Source organism: Hevea brasiliensis, chromosome 9 (genome assembly GCF_030052815.1).
Source record: "Hevea brasiliensis isolate MT/VB/25A 57/8 chromosome 9, ASM3005281v1, whole genome shotgun sequence".
Lineage (NCBI taxonomy): Eukaryota > Viridiplantae > Streptophyta > Magnoliopsida > Malpighiales > Euphorbiaceae > Hevea > Hevea brasiliensis.
In genome coordinates, this window is record NC_079501.1 from 91,226,919 (window position 1) to 91,233,621 (window position 6,703).

The window sequence follows — 6,703 nt, forward strand, 5'->3', positions numbered from 1 at the left end:
TTTATTATTATTAGGTCAATAATTTATTAATTATTTTAAATATAAAAAATCAAAATTACAAATTCTAAAAACATTGTTAATAAAAAAAATATCTTTATACTTATTAATAACAATTAAAAAAATAATAATATATTTATAAATTTGATTTTATAATTAATGTTCTATTCTTTTATTTTTTTATAACAATTTATTATAATAAAAATTTTTAAATCAATATATATGCAATAAAAATATATTAATTTCTATATAAAATTAAATTAAAACTATTAAATCTAAATTTATTTGTTTTATTTTTATAAAAGAAATTAACATTTGTTTAATTGAATAGTTATAGTTAGTGATAATTGTTTAAATATTAATTGTGATCAATAGTTATAAAAGTAAAAGACAATATATAATTTAAAATCTTAAATTTTAATAATATAAATATAATTTTTGAAGAGAATATTGATAATTTGACTTAGATTTGAGTTTCCTACTAATTGGTAGTCCAACAATTGATACTTGTCATTAAATTTTTATAAAATAAAAAATAATTTTTTTAGCACACTTAGTTCCATTGAGACTTAAATAAGTTAAAACTCATTAGAATTGAAAAATAACAATAATTTAAAACTGATTACAATTTAAAAATAATAATAATTTTAAATTAATAATAGTTATTTTTAAAAATTGTCTAAATTATTTTATTAAATGCTTAAAATTAACATTTAAAAACTTATTTTAAAAAAATATAAACACAAACATATCGAAACGATATATTGTAAATACTAAATTGTTCTATGCTTAGGAATAATAGTGGGTCGGATTTTTATGGGTATCTAATTTAATCAAACCTTAATAAGATGAGTTTGAGTAGTATATAATTGAGTTTGTGATGAATTCGAATTTAAAAAATAATATTAACGATGTATTTGTATTGATTTAAGTTTTAAATGTTAGATATTTATTATCTGAATCAATCTATATAAATATTTACTTAAATATAAAATATATATTTTTTATAATAATATATATAAATTTTTATATATTTTGTTTTATATAAAATGAAATTTAAGTATTTTATAAAATTATTAAATATAAATAATTAATTAAAATAATTATATATATTGTTAATTATAATATATAAAATTAATTAAATTTAAATTTTTTTAATAATAATAATAACCAGATTTAATAAATTTAAATTATTAAAAATAAATTTTAACAAAATCTTAATTAAATTTAAATTTTAAAAATATTAATCAATTTGAGATGATTTTAGCGGTTCCCTAACTACCGGTGCCCAATAGAAAGTCACAGTGTTTAATGACTGTCGGCTTCTCCTTCTATGAACAAAACGAAGGGGAGAGAGAAGGACAGTGGCAGAAACGTACGGACGTGGTGACTCTGCAATTGATAGATTTCTCTGGTTTACGGCTTCACGCGCCTTTCTCTGTACCTCTTTCCCTTTCAATTCCAAATTCTCTTTCACACTATTTAACTAAATTAACTATATACAAATGCATGCATATGCAAAACTTTGAACCTAAACATGGCAGCAGAAGTGGAGAACTACATACCTTCTCTTCAGATCTGTGCTGGTTTCGCATTGCTCGTTTAATTTTTAACGGAAAATTACTTGTTCTGATCTTTTGGGGATTTTCTGATTGGCTTTCTGGATTTTTATTTTTTATTTTTTCGTTTCTGTTTCTGTTTGTTTCGGTTTTTGGTGGTTGTTGATTGGGGCTTGAGGGTGAAGTCACTGGAGGCAGCGGTTCATCGATCTCTTCCTGGTGGATTTTGTTGTGAAATTAGCACAAACACATGAATCGATCGATAAACCTCTGCATCCAGCGCTTGCCCTCCCCTTTATTTTTCTTCTGTCTTCCTAACGAGATTACTCTGTTTTTGTTTGGTTGATGAGAAATTGTTGGAAAATAATGCCAAGTTTTTGAAGTTTTGGTATTTTCCCCAAGGATGAAATATGCGTTACTTTCTTAGACTGTTGGTTATATAAATATTTTTTGTGTTTCTTTGATGCTCTAATTGAAGTAGGTTGCAGCCTTGCAGGAAAGCAAATGCACCCTCGTCCAGCTTTGGACTCGTACTGGTAGCATCCCTTTTCATATTATCTATCAATTTCTCACACTATTGCAGTGTTAAAGTAATCGGCAATGGAATTGATTTTAATTATGTACATTTGGGTGCTGGATTTGAGTTAGTTGGTGGAAAAATGTGTTTTATGCCTCTGGTCTTTGATTAATCTTTATAATATTCATTACATGCTAATTTGTCTGTTGGTTTATCATTCAATTATGCTAAGCATTAGCTGTTGGTTATGATGGTATGGAAGGGATTAATCTCTAGCAGCTTCTTGATATGAACTGCTCAGACTCATTTATTATATGTTCAGAATCATTTATTACATGTTTGTTAACTAGTAATTAGTAATGGGTGCAGTTGTGAATTTGATGCTTTATTGGTTGCAATCGGTTCAATTTTTGCCTATACAACTTTTTGTATTATATAATTTTCATGCAAGAACTTTAACCCTTTGTTTGGGAAAGAGTTTTTGAAAGTAATCCAAGGTTTTTCAAGGTTTAGAAACCTTGAACTTTTATTTGGGAGGATAGAAGGTTTTTTAAAGTATAGTTTTTGGAGGTTTTTAAAACCTCCAAAAACCTTCATTTTCCAACTCACCAAATTAGTGAGTTAACGAGGTTTTCTCTTTAAAATCTTCAAACACTTTGAAAAACCTTTATTTCCTCCCAAACACTAGAAAATTATATAAATCTCTGTAAACCATGAAAAATCTTACTTTGAAAAATTTTACTTTATAAAACCTTATTATACTCTACCTCCTCCCAAACAGAGGGTAAAGGTTATCTTTGTAGTCATTCTTCACAGGTAGTTTTGGGAAAGTTGCATTCTTAGTGCTTGTGAGAACCCATATTCTGAAGTTTATGCTGTCAGACTAGAACATATGTCATGCAGCATGTTCAATTTTCATTTTTAATTTTTAGATTTTCATCTTTCAAGATGTATTTGGCTATTTGCTTTATTTGGATCAAGTTCAGCGTTTTTATTCAAATCATGCTTGACTGATGCTCCCTTTTTTGTTTACTTTCTGCTTAATTTTTGGGAACCTATACTAATTTGCTTTGACTTTTAAGTGTGGCTCATTTTTAATCTCAGTGTTAACTATTCAAGCGGTCATTTTTCCCTTTTAATCTTCATTTTGTAGTCTCTTGTCTTGAGCAGTTGCATGAGAAGAATTTCTCAGTGGAATTTTTATAGAGCTAGTTCTTAGTGATTATATTATGATGGAGATAATGATTACTTTTCTGTAGTTTTGCTCAGATACATAATGATCTTACTTCCTTATTGTTAAGTTTGTTTGTATTATAGATTTGGTGTCCCTCAAAATATTTTATAATGGGTCTGGTCTTTTGTCCCAATTATGGCATGGTTTTTGCTGAGAAAAACCATCTTAGCATTGGTAAATTCTTTTGTGCTTATTTTCTGATGAATGAAAATTAGTTTGAGCCTTGATAGATGTGTCTGGCTGACACTAGCCTTCAAACTTTTGTGAAGAATCTCATTTCAACTAGATCTCCTTTTTTTTTTATTATTATTATTATTAATGTGAAAGTAAACATGGTCCCAAAATCACACTACTAGGCACCTTCCACTTATTTCTTAGAGTTGATGACTGGCTGAACACATTTCTCAGAAAGCAGAAAGAAACTGTCTGAGCATGTTTTTGTAGACAACGGAGGTCATAAAAGTTAATTGGCTGCCATTATGTGTCATTTTCTTGAGCAGTCGGTCAAAAAGTAGTTTTCTTTTTTCCTTTTTTGGTAAAGAAAAAAAAAGTGTCTTTGAAAGAAGTTTCCAAGTGGGAGACATACCATCGTCATTGCTGCATGAAAGTGAAGGGAAAATACAGTTCTGAGTACCAACTTGTTAGAGAATCTCTTAAATTGATTGTACTAATGGAATCTGGGACTGGTATCATGTTCCTTGTGCCAGCTAAACTATAGCGTAAATCAATTTAAGTTCTATAGTCTACCATGTCACCATGTGAACAAAGCAAATTTTAGAAAGAAGTGTTATTTCTAAGGACATGACTACATCGCAGAAAGAGAGATTCTTGAGAAACGTAATCAAGCTGAGTATATTCTTCAGTTTTGTTGCTTTTTCTGAATTATTACTGGTCTAAAATTGTGTGCCTCACTGAATTTATTATTCCCAATTTACTTTAATGAAACTTTCCCAAATTCACTTTAATGGGAAAGCTTAAAGTGGATTCTTTAGCCACAGGGTTTTTCCATTTCCTTTATTACTCTCTTAATTCTTGATGTATTGCAGGACTTGTTTTCCCATTTTGATTCCTTTAAACTGTCTTTCTAACATTCATTTTTATCTTTGTATTCGTTCATATTTGTCAGATTGTGGAGTGTTCATATTGCTTTTTGGCCCTGTGGTCTAAACAATGCTGGAAAAGTAATGTGCTCATCTGGTGCATGCTATAGTTAGCATTTTGTGCACAATATAAAGGTCTATTTTCTGGTTTTCTTGGTCTGGTCTAAGCGGATGCTTTATGCCAAGATTTAAGGACGAAGGGAAGAAAATATTTTCCTTGTGATTTGGTACCTAGATGATTTTGCTTGTGTGACCCCATTGTTTGGCTGGTTACGGTTTGGTTTCAAGTCGGAATCAATGATTTCAATTTTAAGGTCAAGGGAATCAAAATCGGATTGAAGGGTCTTTCAGTGCAAGCTTTAATTTGGAGTGAGTAGAAATTGATTCAAATTAAAAAAAAAAAATCGATTGAATTGATTTAATTTAAAAAATTATTTTTATTTTTTTTGGGTAAGTTGATTTAGTTTGGTTTTTTATTTTTTTAAAATCTAACCTATTTGGTTTGGTTTTATTTTTTTAGGAAAATTAGCATTGAGTATTTATTTTTTTAATTATTATTATTTTTATTATTATTAATAAATCTCAAATTAAAGTTAAAAATAAAAAAAATATATAATTGAAATTAATTTGAAATGAATTAATATTTATTTTTTTAATTATTTTTATTTTTATTATTATTAATAAATCTCAAATTAAAGTTAAAAATAAAAAATATATATAATTGAAATTAATTTGAAATGAATTAAAAATAAGTAAAAAAAAAAAACTCAAGATGAATCTCAAATTGATAAATTGAATTTGATTTGCTAAAATTTTGGTTTGTTTGATTTGATTTAATTTTTTTAGTTTGGTTTGATCTGTTAAAATTTTGGTTGATTTAATCTTTAGGTTTCAAATTAAATTGAACCGATCAAATCAATGCTTAATCATAGCTTCAATTTGATTTTAATTTGGCTTGATTTTATAAAATTTAATGGCCAAAATTATTTTATTTTAATTCAACTCTGTTAATCATTAATTTAATTAAATTTATTTTTAGTTTGGATGCCATAAAAAAAAAGGGATCAAATATGATTTTGATTAATTTGAATATAATTAGTTATGATTTTAAATTGGATCAATCAGTTATAAACTGGACCGACGGGGCTAAGCCCATCCCATCCACGGAATGAGAAGTGGCCGAAAGCCGATGGCTTGAGGGCGTGCCCTCTATACCCTTGTTTGGTTGTCGTTTTTATCCGGGGGCTATTTCCAACCTGTAAGTCTTCTTCAGTAATATTAATTATTTTAATATTTAATTATTTTATTTTATTTTAATTAAAATATTTTTTTAATTTTTAAAAATTAAATTAAAATTAATAATTTTTCATGAATTATTTTTTTAATCTCTTTTAATATGTGAATAATAATATAAATATTATATTATCAAATAATATAATTAAAAGGAATAATATTTTGTTCTTAGTTAAAAAATTACACACTACCTTAAAAGATTGTCTAATAAAATCAAAAAGTTGAAAGTGATTTTTATCCTTTGATATTAAAAAAAAAAAAAAAAAATCTCCATGGCTGAAAGTGATTAGGTGGGTAAATTAGAGAGGAGCAATAATTCAATTGATGAGAGAAAGACAACGAAGATTGCCTAAAAGTATGATGGTTTTGGAGGCAATGATACAGTCTTGCCAATGAAAACAATGAGTTCAGATAATCCAAATGTAACTCATTTTAGGTGGTTTCATTTTATTCACTTTAATTTGTTGAAATAAAATTTTTTAATTTTAATTTTTTTTTCTCATAAAAAGTAATTAGTTATTTCATTTAAGTGATTTTTCTTTAATTTATTAAAATAAATACAAAGTCTTATTTAAACTCTTAAAATTATGCAAAATAATTAGGTAAGTTTTTCGAAGTTTGATTATGTCCTTAAATTTAAAAAATAAATAAATAAATAATTTTTTTAAACTTTTAAAAATAAATTAAATAAATCTTTATCTATGCACGAAGATTAAAAAAAAAATTACTATGACATACTATAATTAATTTTCAAATTAAAAAAAATGAAAATTATCATTTTGCCTCATGTTACCTTTTTTTCTCTATTCTTTTGCTTTCTCAATCACATGTTTTTGTCATTAAATTAATTTGTATTTATTTATTATTAATTTATGATTATTAAATTAATTATTTTTTATGTCTATGACTAACTATTTTATTAAATTTATTAATTTATACTTTTATTTAATATTTATTAATTTATATTTTTATTTATTATATATATGTAAATTAAAAAAATTAT